At 36.9% G+C, this 16,478-nt stretch overlaps 1 long non-coding RNA gene across 1 annotated transcript; it reads left to right on the top strand.

Annotated features, from left to right (window-relative positions):
* Positions 1-7,191: 7,191 nt before the first annotated feature.
* On the top strand, positions 7,192-8,914 carry LOC113336664. The gene is made up of 3 exons (XR_003353990.1): positions 7,192-7,242; positions 7,355-7,429; positions 8,890-8,914. It is a non-coding gene; the product is annotated as an uncharacterized LOC113336664 (long non-coding RNA).
* The last annotated feature ends 7,564 nt before the right edge of the window (positions 8,915-16,478 follow it).

The following is a 16,478-nucleotide window of genomic DNA, read 5'->3' as shown; positions in this document are numbered from 1 at the left end:
AAAATATTGGTCACTCTTTTGAGCATACTTCGAAGTTCATGATGGTTTCTGTGAGTTGAATGCGTGACTACGCCGCCTTGTAATACCGGTGAGGCCTTGGGTATCAAAGCTCCACCGAGCTTCCCTCGCCTCTATTCAACTCACTTTGACTCGGATTGATTCCAGAGGGGTTTGCTCAGATTTTAACGAGTTCCTTTTCGAAAGAATAGAAGATGGTCTAGAAACAATCTAAGTGGAGCAATCATGCTTTTTGTTTGCTAGAAATCAATAGGTTTGATTTGGTTGAGTCAGCCTTGTTTTGTGATTGCATAGAATTCCCCACCTTATTCTTTTGCATGCCTGAATGTAAAAGAGACGCCCTAGGTAGATTTGTTAAAGAGAAACCTAGTAGTTCTAAGCGTCTCGATTACCTCAATTTAGAAAGCTCGATTCTTGAAGATTCCGTTTTTGGACGTCCGTTTGAGGAGAAAATCCCTGATATTCCAATAGTGCCAGAAATGGCAACTTTGAAAGCTTTGTTGAACCCTACTAGGACTACTCGTCCCTCGTGTATCAGGTTATCTGAAACTGAAGCAAATTATGAACTTAAGCCTGGAACCTTACAGTTGCTCCCAATATTTTTAGGGAAAGAAAATGAAAACCCCTATTTCCATGTTAGGGACTTTGAGGAAATTTGTAGTACCCTAAAAATTAGAAACCTTGATGATGATGCTTTGAACCTCAGATTATTCCCTTTTTCCTTGAAAGATAAAGCCAAATCGTGGCTATATAGTTTGGCTTCCGGATCAATTGAAACATATGAACAACTTACATCTGCCTTTTTGAAAAAAAAAAATTCCCTAGGCACAAAACATCGTCTATTATGATGCAAATCTGCACATTTTCTTAACAGGAGGGAGAATCCTTGTATAGGTATTTGGAAAGGTTCAATGATCTATTAGCCCAATGTCCTCATCATGGTTTAGAAAAGGTTAGGTTAGTTCAGATCCTTTATGAGGGTTTAGATTATCCCACTACAACCAAAGTAGAATCTATATGTACATGTGGGTTTGAAAACCAAACAGTTGATGATGCGATGACATATTTGCATGAAATCGCCGAAAAGACCCAACAATGGGAAAGTAATAGGGGACCTCAGAAAACAATTCTTCTAGGCATAGGAAACATTAATAGGGTAGAAGGAAACTTTGAATCAGATGCCAAAATTGCTGCTATAGCGAAAAAGTTAGAAGCTTTAGAAGTGGGTCACACTAGTGGTAGATTAGATCCTTTTTGGGAAGGACAGAATAATGAAGAGCAATCCAATGCTCTCTATAATAACACTATATTCGATAACCGTCAGAAGTTTGACCCATATTCAGAAACCTATAATCCTGGTTGGAGAAACCATCCGAACCTTTCGTGGTCTAAGGGACAGAGTCAAGGTCAGTTTAGTAATTCTAATGCTCCCCCAGGTTTTGGTTCAGATAAGAACTCTTCAGGTCAGTTTCAGAACTCTTCAGAGAATAGAATGACGAGCTTAGAGGAATCTCTTAGTATATTAAGAAAGAGCCAGGATATGTTAGCACAGAGCCAGGACATGTTAGTAAAGAGCCAAGTTAGTTTTCAACAGGAAACCAAGCAGAACTTTCAAACTAATGCTCAGACTCTTGCTAAGTTAGAACTTCAAGTCGGCCAAATAGCTAAGACCTTAAGTGAGAGAGATAACGGAAGGTTCCCTAGTCAGACTAATCCCAATCCTAGAGGAGTTCATGAGGTAGGTGCAAAACCATCGAATCAATTGAATGCTGTTAGAACCCTTAGGAGTGGCAGAGTAGTAGACAATCAGGTAACCATGCCCGATAGTGAACGTACTGTAGTTCACCCCTCAGGATCTCATCCCTCAGGACCACTAGCTGAGGGGAATGATAAAATTTCCGATGATGCCAACTCGGTTCCTGAGAGGTCTGATTCTGTGCCTAGAGCCCCATTTCCCCAGCTATTAGTACCAACAAAGAAGGAATCGAGCTATAATGACATATTGGAGGTTTTTAAGCAAGTTACCATAAACCTTCCTTTATTAGATACAATTAGGAAAATTCCTGCTTATGCCAAGTTCCTCAAGGATATGTGTACGCGAAAGCGAAAACTTAGCGTCCATAAGAAAGCTTTCTTAGCTAGTCATGTAAGTTCAATCATTCAGAACACCACAACTCCAAAGTACGAAGACCCAGGTTCCCCTACCATTGCTTGTACAATAGGTAACACCGGGTAGAAAAAGCTTTACTTGACTTAGGAGCCAGTGTGAACTTACTACCGTACCATGTGTACTTACATCTAGGACTTGGTGAAATGAAACCTACTCAGATGACACTGCAGTTAGCTGATAGGTCTGTTAAAATTCCTCGAGGTGTTATTGGGGATGTTCTCATTGAGGTCGAAAAGTTTATTTATCCAGTAGATTTCGTGGTCTTAGATACCTAACCTGTCCATGACCCATAGAACCAGATACCTGTGATTTTAGGTCGCCCATTTTTAGCTACGTCTAATGCGATCATTAACTGTCGAAATGGTGTGATGAATTTATCTTTTGGTAATATGACTATAGAGATGAACATTTTTAATGTCAGTAAGCTACCTTATGAGCTAGATGACACGTGTGTCGAAGAGGTGAACATGATAGAAGCCTTAGTTCAGGAGTCATTACCAAACATATTGTCTGAAGACCCATTAGAAAATTGTCTATCACATTTCGGTTTAGACTTTGACGACGATAACACTATTGAACAGGTGAATGCTCTATTAGATTATACCCCTGTGTTAGACACTGATAGATGGAAAGCTAGATTCGAACCATTACCAGTTTATGAGAATACCCTAATTCCTTCTTTAGAAGAGCCTTCTAAGTTGGACCTTAAACCACTACCAGATACCCTGAATTATGTGTTTTTAGGACCATCTGAGACTTTACCTGTGATAGTAGCTTCCGATTTGGATAGTGATCAGGAAAGTAGGCTAGTAAAAGTTCTTCAAGACAATAAGGAAGCTTTAGGGTGGACTATAGCATACATTAAGGGTATAAGTCCTACCGTTTGTATGCATCAGATTCATTTAGAAGAAGACTCCAAACCTGCTAGGGAGATGCAACGTCGGCTGAACCCTAACATGAAAGAGGTAGTTCTAAAAGAGGTGCTTAAGTTGTTAGATGAGGGTATTTGATCGAATTTTATATAGTGGTAAATAGAGTTGTCGTTCACTCGGACTTGATGAATTGATTTTAAGAATTAATAAACTAAAATAAAAGAAAAAATATACACAAAATATTATCACATGATGAAGAGTGTTACTGGGACTAGGATTTCGTCGAATTCATAACATAGGGTTCAATTTATTTATTCTCAACAATTAAAGCTCAATGAATAAAATTAAGATGGACTCTGGTTTTACCAAGGTAGATTCTCAAAAGATTAGTTGTAAATCCTAAGCATGATGTATCAAAACATTTAAGCTAAGCATACCTCATCAAATTAAATGACAACCAATTAATTCAAATCATATTTCAATTAAAATTCAAGCAAACTGATAAAAGATGGATGAAGAAAAACAAATCTGATGGGTTGACTCCCATGAAGCGAAATCTTTGTATCCCTGCTTGCGCACATAAAGAACCTCAAACAAGGTGAGGTTGCACCAAAGTAAGCAGCAAAGCATATATGTAAAGTCTGAAAAGTTGGGGATCAATCCAACGAATCAGGTCAGCTGCGAATATGAACCTGCAAACACTATTAACCTCCAAAAAGATGTGTAAATCCATTCCCAATAGAAAACAGTCCTTAGTCGAGATAAACAAATCACTCACATGGACAACAAACATAGAATGTATCTTATTTTCTATTCGGGAAGCACACTCTATATCAGGTTCTAAATCAGCTGAAATACATCCGGTCGACACATTTTCTTCACTAGAAATCATAGGAAGCAATGTATTGACAATGCAAAAAGGTACCGGATTATCAAACTCAACACAATGGTTTAAACTTGTATATAATGGTTCAAGTTTGTCAAAATATGCAACTCCTAAATCCGGTTCTAAGTACGCGGAAATAACTTCCGTTGTCGAGTTACCTTGATATCTATTGGAGGTCGCAATGCATTGATAATATCAATAATCATAGGGTCATCGGAATCATAAAAGTGGGCTAAACAAACAGATAAAGTCTCAAAATCATTGACACGAGTTATCTGACCAATATTAATATGTTCAACATTTATATCACCATTCATAAAATCACTAGATGGATCAGAATAACAAGATCACAATGGAGCAACAATATCATGAATAATCACCTCATCGCTATCTGCAACTAAGTGACTGATAGGAAACTCATTATTTGAATGATTAGAAAATATCTTATTACGAATGTCTATTGTCTCTAAGTCGTTAGACTCAACAATAGTATCTTCTGTATAAACAGGTTCTTCTAATTCATCATTATCTGAATAAATGGCATCTCTAACACAACTCTCGTCCTTTTGAATAGACAAATAATCGGTTAGATCATGAGTTGTGTAAGATACAATAAATTCAGATATTATATCGGTATCATAATTCCTAAATTCACTTCTAGTATCAAGTTCCTTTTCACCCTCATGGTATTGGGGTTGATACTCATCTGAATAACCACCCATAGCGAAATTACGTGGATTCCAAGTTCCATACCTGAGACGATTATAAGCAAGAACTTCCTTATACCGTGACCCATACATGTATTCTCCAAGCGTCATAGCCGTCGTCTCGCGCAAAGCACTCATCGTTCTCAAAAAGGCTCCTGAAATAAAATTCTGAAGCACAAAACAAGTCAAAAGGAAAAAGAAATCCAAAAAAAATAAAAATACTGTACAAAAAATTAAAATAAATACCTAACTATTTACAAAATCAACAATACTAATTACAATATTCCACAGCCGCTCCCCGACAGCGACACCAAAAATTGATTGAATTTTATATAGTGGTAAATAGAGTTGTCGTTCACTCGGACTTGATGAATTGATTTTAAGAATTAATAAACTAAAAGAAAAGAAAGAATATACACAAAATATTGTCACAGGATGAAGAGTGTTACTGGGACTAGGATTTCTTCGAATTCATAACATATGGTTCAATTTATTTATTCTCAACAATTAAAGCTCAATGAATAAAATTAAGATGGACTCTGGTTTTGCCAAGGTAGATTCTCAAAAGATTAGTTGTAAATCCTAAGCATGATGTATCAAAACATTTAAGCTAAGCATACCTCATCAAATTAAATGACAACCAATTAATTCAAATCATATTTCAATTAAAATTAATGCAAAAGTCTTAAAAAGAATTAAATAATTTTACCCATGTATGAAATTGTCTTCCTCCGTCGTCCCAGTGTTGGGGTTTAGCTCATCACGTCGAAAACACACTTAAAATATTTATTCATGGCTCAAAAAGTATTTACAAGATGATGAAATGTAATGAGAAGAATAAAACAATGATTTTGCTCTCCCAAAACTCCCCTCTCTCCCTCCATCTGTTTGGTCCTACTAGCACCCTATTTATACACAATAACCCATTACTCAAACATCTTTTCAAAATCTTCTTCCATAACTCCATCAGATCTTCTCTTTAATGAAAGATATCTCATGAATAATTTCTTTCTCCGTTATCACAAATCTTCTTTATTTGCTAGAATAAAATCCTAGGGATATTATCTTTTTTTAGTTTTTTTAAAAAAAACCCAGATTTTCTTTCTCCTTTTCAATAAAAACCAACTCATAAATATATTATCTCTTTTACCTTCAAGATATCGAAACTTTATGTATAATAGGCAATAAGATATCTTTGCCTCGAATATTTAAAATATCCCATAAAATCGTGAATTTGTTTCAAAATGAAGAAGGAGAGGGTGCCTCTATCCATTTGCTGGTGCCTTTAACAAGATTGGTGCTCTTATCTGAAATGAGGATGCCTTTAACACTTTTAAGCCAATTCTTCCGAAAATGTTTATTCCCCAAAAATACCTACAAACACAAAAAAACACTGTAAATAAATACGAAATCGAGTGCCAACAATATATAGTATTGAGATCAATTTAGACACAAAAATGTGTCTATCAAATACCCCCAAACTTATTATTTGCTAGTCCTCGAGCAAAACTAATCTTGAAAATAAAATCCTAACTCACTAGGTGGCCCTAGTGACCAAGTTAATCTCGGGAGGGTTTACCAGAGGTGTACCCACAAAACCTTTACTCCAGATCCTATATATCTACGTTGAACCTTGGAAGGCACTAAAGAATCTCCTTGGTTGGCATACTTATTGACTACAGGAGGAAGTACCCTGAGGCGAAATTCCAATTGTTGTACACGAGTTTGCACTCAAGCATACTAAAATTCATATAAAGTGACAGAGCTCTACTCAGATAGTTTCTGGACATCATAAACCGGAGTCAACCAATCACATGGATAGATTAAGAAGATGGATGTAGAGAAAAACGTAGATGATGTTAACTAAGGTGAACCTATCCTAATGGACTGAGATACTGGTCTGGACTAATATCAACACACCGGCATATACAAGGGAACCAGTGGTCGATAATCCTAACTCTAGGTCAACTCAGCTGGCATATACAAGGGTACCAGTGGTCGACTTTATTGTATTTATTCTGGTTGGTCTGGTGTAGAGCTGTCAATTAGTAACCCGGCCCGCGGGTTGACCCTAGCCCGGCTTGTTTCAACCCGGCTCGGCTGGGCTTGTTTCCTAAACGGGACGGGCTAGGTCTGTTATATCTGACCCTAATAGAAAACAAGCCGGGTTAGGTCTAACCCGCGGGTTACCATCCAAACCGTTAAATTATGATAGTAACCTAGAATCGGAGGTATCGGTAGTATTTTACCTGTTACCCAGGTAACCGGGTATTTCTCATTCTTATCTAAGTTTTCCAAAGAAATAGAAATCAGAAAACTTCTCTTAAGTTTTAGATCTGGACTGGAGGGTGGAGGCAGAGCAGAGCTGCAGAGGTATTCCGTATTCGTGTTCGTGAGTTCGTCTCTTTTTCTAACTTAAAACTATTCCGAGTTCTAGATTAGATTTTGAATCTTTGATCTTTAAGTTTACTGTTTAACTATAATGATCTTTTTTTTTTTAATTTTCTAACTATCTGTTATTCTGTTTGATTTTCAGGGGTTAGGGTTAGGGCTTTACTCGTAATCAACTAACCAAGTTTTATCCTTTAGGTTGTTTTTTCACTTCTAAGTTATAGATTAGATTTTGATCTTTAAGTTTAACTTTAATTATCTTTTTTTTTTTTTAAATTTTCTAACTATCTGTTTGATTTTCAGGGGTTAGGGCTTTCTTTAGACTACCGTTGAAGAAGAATAGGAAAAATTGGCCGATGATTTTACTTCTACTTTCCTAATCTAGGTGAGTAGTTCTAAGTTTTTAATGCATAACTTGTTTTAAGTACTGTTAGGTGTTTGTGGAAATGATTCTTAGAACCCCAATCCCCTTTTCACGAATTTGTGTCATTTATTGTTAACTCATGTCTCTTAATGTCAATCTATCTCTTAATGTCAATCTATAATAAATTAATAATGCATAGCTTGCTTATGTTATGCTTGTGAATATTTATTTGAATTACAAAGGTTTACTGATTCTGAAAATGGAAATGAACTCCATATGCAGCATGTCAGAATCAGAAAGCACATGTTTTATTTTGGCTTACATGAAAGTGTAAAAAAGCATACTTTTGTTGGCTTTTCCTTTGCCAGTTTGGGATGTGTACTTGTTGGGATTTTAATTATTGACAGCTCTAGTCCCCTGTGATATAGCTCAAGGCTTACTAATTTTGATTTTTGAATTCTTTATGTAGCTTCCTAAAATGTCAGTTGAAGAAGACCATGACGATGTCATGAGTGAAGAGGATATCACAGTAGTAGATTCGATGACAAGTCAAGAGCATGCTTCAAAGAAAAGGAAATTTACATCAAAAGTATGGAATGATTTTGATTGGTCACGAGACAAAGATGGTAAAGAAAAGGCTACGTGCAAGCATTGTAGGAAGGAATATGCTTATGACAGTCAGAAAGGAGGAACATCAACTATGTCAAGGCATTTAAAGAAGTGCCCTAGACTGAAGATGCAAGATGTGGGGCAACTTTTGTTATCTATAAATAATGGAGAACTGGCTACTCGTGCACGCAAAATAGATCAATCAAAGTTTCGGGATTTAGTTGCAAGACTAATTATTGGTAAAAATCTCCCCTTTAATTGTGTAGAATGGACTGAATTTAGGGAGTTATGTAGTTATCTGAATGTCGATGTTGAAACCATATCAAGGAATACTACAAGGTCTGATATTCTTAAAATGCATAAGTTCCAAAAAGAAGTTATTCGCAAGAAATTACAATGTTCTCCAGGTAAAATATGTCTAACATCAGACATGTGGACCTCCGTCAACACCACTGGATACATAAGTTTAACAGTACACTTTGTTGATCAAGATTGGGTATTGCAGAAGTTTCTTTTAAATTTTTCTCCACTGCCACCACCCCATACTGGTCAAGCACTTTCAGATAAGTTATTTCTGATGTTAAATGATTGGGGAATTGAAGGAAAAGTAACCAGCATCACTTTGGATAACGCTGCATCAAATACTTCATGTGTTAAGATAATGAAGAGTCGATTCATTGCAAGGAATGTTATGTCGGATACTGGGAAAAGAAACTTTCATATAAGGTGTTGTGCTCACATAATAAATCTTATTGTAAGAGATGGACTGACAGAGATTGATCCAGAAGTAATCAAGATAAGGTTAGCAGTGAAGTACCTTAAAGGTTCACAAAGAAGAAAACAAAATTTCTTGGATACTGTCAGCGATTTAGGAATGTCAGTAAAGATGGGTGTTCGACAAGATGTTAAGACAAGATGGAATTCTACTTATCTTATGTTGCAAAGTTGTATTTCGTATGAAAAAGTCTTCACTCATTTGAGGTTGGTGGACCCTGACTATGCAGAGTCTCCTAATGTGGAAGAATGGGAGCAAATCAAAGTGGTCACGAAGTTTCTCAAGGTCTTTTATGACCTCACGACTCTATTCTCTGGAAACAAGTATCCTACTTCTAATTTTTATTTTGATGGGGTTTGTCAGATTAAAGTATTATTAGATCAAGAGACAACTAATGACATTGAGTTCATCAGAAACATGGCGAAGAAAATGCAAGAAAAATTTGCCAAGTATTGGAAAAAATTGAGTCCAATATTGGCAATGGCAGTCGTTTTAGACCCTCGATTGAAGTTTGAATTTGTAGAGTTTACTTTAGAAAAGGTGTATCCTGTTGAGCGTGAAATGAAGAAGGAAGTTAATATTATTAGAAAAAGGATGGCGGCACTCTATAAAGAGTATCATACGGCGTCAACTTTAAGAGGTTCGACAACCAATGAAACTCAGAATTCAGGTACTGTAAATGGTGGGAATTCTGTACGCAATGGAAGTGCTTTTATGCAGGTGATATTTCTTTAAGTTTTAATTGCTTGAACATTTCTATAACTGTCCATATAGAACTGGTAGTTAATTGTTGAAGTTTTTTGATGCAGGAATTTTCCGCGGCAAAAAAAATGGTGGTCAACAATCTGATAAGTCAGAACTAGAACAATATCTAAGTGAGTCATCAGGATCAATGTCAACTGATTTTGACATCTTGAAGTATTGGAGAAGCCAAGAAATACGATACCCTAATCTTACAAGAATGGCAGCCGATATTTTATCAATTCCTATTTCAACTGTTGCTTCGGAATCTGCATTTAGCCTTGGGGGAAGGGTACTTGACAGATATCGCAGCTCCTTATCACCTGAAAGTGCCGAGGCATTGATAACAACTCGTGATTGGATATATGGAATCGGTAAGACTATAAGAGGCTAAGTATCTTGAGTAATATTTAAAATTAGTTGTAAGTCTATTTAACAATATATATGAGATTGATAATTACTTATTTTCAATTATATGTAGGAGCTGCATCAACTGATGTTGAGGAAGTGAAAGATAATGATATTAGTGAGGATGTATTGGCATTTGAGCCAGCAAACAACAATGAGGCAGTAAGTTCTTATGCGTCTAATTAGTATCTGTACTTCAGCGATATAAAGCGGGTAATTATGAAAATTCTATTTATTTACATCAACACATCCTTTTGTTTGATATACTTTTTGCTGGAAATTACAGATTCATACTGGAGCATCTTGAAGTGATACACTTCTAGACACAAAATTACAAAGATACATGGAAAAGGAACATTTTTTGGGCACTGATTTAGGAAATATTTTGGACTTCCATATGATATTATCACTGTCTCCTATTTTTTGTATAAATATGAAGGGAGACACTAACGATATATATTGTATATGTGACTGCATATGAGGGTTTAGGTTGTGATTCAAGATTTCAAAGTCAGTTCAGTAGACTGTAGACGGTAGCTTCGGTTCACTACTTCAGTTTGTCCACTTTTTTATATAAAAGGACAAACATAGATAATAGTTACTGTCACTTTGAGGATTCTTATATGAATCACAATCCTGGACCTATCCTATATCCTTAATTCCTTATTAATGAATATGATACTTTTTGTGCAGGAATTGGTTGTTAGTATGGTCTCCTCTTCACTAGTGTAGTGATGATGTGTTTTAGACTTTTAGTAGGTGATACTGTGGTAAACTGGTAGGCAGTAAAAGTGGAAGTTTTTATTTTTTTTTGGTTTAATATATGTATGTAACTATGTCTATATGTATTCCACTCCACAACTTTGGTTTGGTTCATTTCAATCATGTTTTAGTTGTATTGTGGAATCTGTAATCTGTTTTCAGTATTCATATTTTTAGCACAAAATTAATAAAGTCAAATTTACCAGCCAACCCTTCAGAGCCAACCCGTCTAGGGCTAGGGTTGGGGTTTTGGGCTTGTACATGAACAGTACTAGGGCTAGGGTTGACCCTAACCCGTCCGTGGCTTGTCAAGCTAGGGCCGGGTTGACCCTAGCTTGCCCGTTTGACAGCTCTAGTCTGGTGGTCTTGTCTCAATTTTTTTTTTTTTTGATCTCAGTCACTCTATTTCACCCTAGCAATGGTAAAAAGAAAGAAAAAGAAGAACTGATCAGGATTCTTTCGATGTTTCCATCACGAGGATATAGCGAAACTACCATGTTTTTTTTTCCCTAACACCTGAGCTCTGTGCTTTTATGAATAGAATCTTTAGATGATTCCATCTAATCAGATTGGTTCCTCAACTCCTATAACCAAGATGCTTCCATTCACTTAGATTGGTTAGTGCCATCCTTAATAAGCATAAATTTCTAGGCTCTAGAGTTTATTTAATGCAACTAAAAAGTTTCTCCCATACCCCCAAACTTAAATCTAACATTTTCCTTAATGTTCTAAAGATAAAATTAAAAGCATGAACAAGGAGAAACTGTTACCACTTGAAGCAAAAGATATAAGGAAAGATATTACCGTGTCGCATGAATACTGGGTTACCTCCCAAGAAGTGCTAAGTTTAAAGTCTTCAGCCATACTAAGAAAGGATTAGTCACCACGAAGAATCATACAGCAACAGCCGGAATAAATGCGGGTCATCTGAATCAAAAAGTGTTGCCCAAAAGAAAAGAAAATCGTAACAGACCATGAAGATGCCGAACATACCCTTATTTAACTTTAAGACAACAATATGTAGTTGTGGTTCGGGTTCAGGCTCTATAAAAGGGTCTAGATAAAAGGTTTTCATTGGCTGGACTTCCTCAAAGGAAGGATCATGAAAGTCAGGTTGTAGAGTCTGGAAATACTCAACTAAGAATTTAGAAGCAATTAAAAGTAACCTGAATAACTGGGGATCCCCTAAGTCAATCAAATTTGACTTACACAGCTGACCATAATGAACGTGGTGGTCTTCCTCAAACAAATGTGTCGACCTTAATCTCTTAAAGTAATTAGGTTTAGTCTCAAAACTCAATAACCGACACATCTGAAATTCAAACGTTCCCACAATTGGAATAAAAGTTTTTGGTGGGAAAACAAAATCAATCTGGGTATCATAGCCTGGGTAAACCACATCAACTAGAGGATGGGTTTCTAACAACTGAACTTCTTCCTGGACATTATTAGGTTCGGGAGAGCTAGTATGAAGGTAATCTGGCACAATGGTTGAGGCACATATATCAAGTCCCAAGTGAGGGATCTCTGTAAGAGCTAAAGGTAAGGCACAAGGAGAATGATAATCACCCCCAAACTTAGAGTTTTGGGTGTCTTTAGATAGACTAGCTACAATTTCCCTAATTTCTAGATCATCGGAATCCTGAAAATGGTCAATTGCTTCATGTAGATTATACTCAGGTGATGCATCCTCAATCATATTTAAAAGCTCTACGAGTTCATCTTCTTCGTCTAAGACTAATGTTTCTAAATCGCTAGACTCTAAAACAATATTCTCAGAATAAACTCGTTCCTCTAAACTATCGATGGCTTTGTAATCATAAGGAAATACTACATCTTCTAAAACCGTAGTATCTCTAGTCAAATCCTCGTCCTTTTGAATAGGTGAATAATTATTAAAATTATTTGGATTTGAATAAGAAACATTATCATTATTAAGTTCAATTGGAGTAACAAATTCCTGATCACTATGCCTACTTATTTCAAATTCTGCATCAACACTATCCTCATCATAATCATCATTATAATAACATGAAAATGGTTGGACCTCATCTAAACAAGTAGTGTTACCAATTTTATCCTCTTCATCTTGATTATGTGAATAACTATCTTCATTCTCAAAGGTATTATTGGATACACTATATTGGAAATTCAAGTTATTTCGAGCAATACTTTCATTCGTCTCTAACTCAAGTCTACGTGTCGACGCAGCTATCCTCTCAAGGGTCTCCTCCAAAGAAAGTTCCCTTAGTGTTGGATCTAAGTTTTGAGTTAATCTATTGAGGATATCTTCTAAAGATTCAGTCGTTGTTGCAGTCCTTTCGTCCATAACTACGTTATTCACCTCAGCTAACTTACATGTCGATTCAGCTAACTTTCGTGTCGACTCAGCTAAACTCCTGAGAGACTCTTCTAGAGAAGGAATAGGAACTGAAGGATCATAAAAAGGACTACTTTTCAAAAGTTTGATTGTATCCTCTAAATACGAAGAACTAGTATTATAATCTTCTTGCTCGTAAGACTGATGCGCATGCGGATAGTAATTGGGCTCACCATGGTATGACCCAAAATTGATATCTCCATGTACACAAACACCATTGTAACGAATCCAATCATCTTTTGTTGCTGTCATTAGGCACTACGGACACCACCACTGCCTGCAATGTTGTAACAATGAATAAAATTTGTCCGTTGCCGATCCATTCTTCCGTCCATCTAATTTCAACCTCAATCGATCATGAGATGGAAGGAGAAAACAACAGCTCTGAATATCATCCCCATTTATATGTTTAGATCCATGAACTCGCAGCACAAATTCATCTCTGCTCGGACAGTGATAAGAAAATGAGAATATTCTCATTGACAAAGAACAGAATTTGTTATCCCTCAATAAATTCCACACAAAAATGTGGTGGAGTAAGTGCCACGTGCCCTCTTTATCTTCATGAGGTATGTGAAGTGAACAATTAAGGTCACAACACACTAGTTGCTTCAGTTCCTTTGCATCACTGCCTTGATCCGTAGCCCTGAAATGGCTTGGTTCGGTTACCATAGAAAAATGGCAAACCATCATCTCCTGTGGATATCGGCCATTTCGTCGCAAACGCCAATTAACTCCATCTTTAGTTGTTTATTTTCTGGTGATTGGAAATATGTTTGTACTTTCTACAAAAGCAGTAAAATAGTATCGTTCTTATTTGAAATATGTTACCAAAAATTGATAAAATCCGGAGATACCTATTTATATAAACAACAATCGCACGGTGTCCAACTAATAGACAGGGGCAAGTACGGGTCGTTCCCACAAGGAGCGGTGGAAATACGTAATCAATATCTCTAATTGACTAACAAATAAAGATGTTTTTGGATTTTTGAAAGAATAAAGACAATGAGAAGAATAAACACAAGTAACAAAACGAATCAAATGGGAGAGTTGGTAACCAGGGTTTATAGTATCCACCACTATTTCTATTCAATTACTGAAATGAAACATAACTCCTGAATATTTGTCTATTGTCCGTTCTATCAACATCACCTATTATCAGTATTATAATCGTAAATATCACTGGGACACCCTAAGCATGGCACATCAAAAGACTAAACCCAAGCATGCACCATCAAATTGCATGAGTGAGAAAATTATACGAAACTAAAAATAGGTTCACAAATAATACCCGACTATTCTAAGAATACCCCATCAAAGGATTTAACCCAAGCATGAAATATTAAATAAATAGACAAATATATTTGTTATCCTAACAATTACGCACGAAGGTTTACAAAACCGGTGAAGCAACAACTCATTTTAAATTAATCAATAAACAATATCAGGAATAGATCTATTCAAATCATAACGGTCTATGCTCAATTATTCAAATCAAAACAGCTTAATACCCCAAGTGGCTTCAATCCATAAAACCCTAGTTACAAAACTTAGCAAAACATGACTTTCTCAAAAGCCATAAACATATTATAAGAGAGGAGAAACTAAACCAATATTAAATTGCGCGTCACCAAAATCGAATCGATCTCCTTCCTCCTTCTGTTTTTCGGCCGCAACAATCTTCTTCCCTTATGTGGTTTTGGCTCTGTAGCCGCAACACCCAGTTCTCCCCGATCGGCCCCCCTCCTTTTCTGCTTCTTTTTCAGTTATATAGGTGATGCCGTGACTCCAAAATAAGACCTAGCCATCTGCCAATGCCCAGTCCAACAAACACAACCCATTTTCAAATTATTACCGAACTCCAACTGCAAACGCAAGTCTTCTGAATCACGACCACGACCAGCTTTAGTCGATCTCACTCGCACCTTCCTGTGTAACATACTCGAGCCAATACCAGCAAACCCAAGCTGCCCGCAATATGCAGTTTGTATTTCATCACCAATCCCAATCTTTCATACTCTGTATCCATCACCTAGAGACCATGACGACGGCAAGAAGCATTGTTTTGCAGTTAAGGAACGTCTTCATTCTCCCTTGCGAGCCAAATTGCAGACAACGACTCTTCTTAGTTATCACAGCAAGCTCAACTTCAAACTCCTCTTCTTACTGAGCTCCAACACCTTCGACCACATACCCAAGGCATCAGTTCGATGCCATCAAACTCTCATTCTCTGACCCTCTAGCTACCTTCACCGATCGAACCCAGCCCATGCATATTCCCGGATCATCTGAACATTACCTCCACCAGTAGCACAGCCACCATTCTCTGTCCATCTCATCGTCTGTCAGCACTATGAGCACAGCCAACCACATCAAATTCAGACCATCCATTGCCATTCTTTCGCCGGCAGACACAGCTCAACCTGAACTCCACAATTCAAGTTCAAACTCTTGGCAGTATGAAACACAGTACCACTTAGAACTAGTCTTCATTCACATCTCCATTCGACAGTGACTGCTTTGCTCCATCGAATCACCACATTTCTGCCAAGGACCCGTGGAAATCCTTTCTAACTCCATGTACACAAACACCATTGTAACGACTTCAATCATCTTTTGTTGCTGTCATTAGGTACTACGGAGACCACCACTGCCTGCACTGTTGTAACAATGAATGAACTTTGTCCGTTGCCGATCCATTCTTCTGTCCATCTAATTTCAACCTCAATCGATCATGAGATGGAAGGAGAGAACAACAACCCTGAATATCATCCCCATTTATATGTTTAGATCCATGAACTCGCAGCAAAAATTCATCTCTGCTCGTACATTGATAAGAAAATGAGAATACTCTCATTGACAAAGAACATAATTTGCTATCCCTCAATAAATTCCACACAAAAATGTGGTGGAGTAAGTGCCACGTGCCCTCTTTATCTTCATGAGGTATGAGAAGTGAACAATTAAGGTCACAACACACTAGTTGCTTCAGTTCCTTTGCATCACTGCCTTGATCCGTAGCCCTGAAATGGCTTGGTTCGGTTACCATAAAAAAATGGCAAACCATCATCTCCTATGGATATGGGCCATTTCGTCGCAAACGCCAATTAACTCCATCTTTAGTTGTTTATTTTCTGGTGATTGGAAAAATGTTTGTACTTTCTACAAAAGCAGTAAAATAGTATCGTTAGCCAAAATATTGAGTCCTAGCTAATATAAATATGGGTATAAAATGTAACATAAACGTGCTTATCAACACCCCACACTTATATTTTGTTAATCCTCGAGCAAAACAAATAATTGACCCTCTACACAGCTGGTCATATCATAATAGAGAGTTAGACCCGCTACACAGCTGGTCATAAAATGAAAATTCGAAATACCACATACAA

The sequence above is a fragment of the Papaver somniferum genome, chromosome 1 (assembly GCF_003573695.1).
Source record: "Papaver somniferum cultivar HN1 chromosome 1, ASM357369v1, whole genome shotgun sequence".
NCBI classification, from domain to species: domain Eukaryota; kingdom Viridiplantae; phylum Streptophyta; class Magnoliopsida; order Ranunculales; family Papaveraceae; genus Papaver; species Papaver somniferum.
This window is presented reverse-complemented; position numbering and strand designations above follow the sequence as displayed.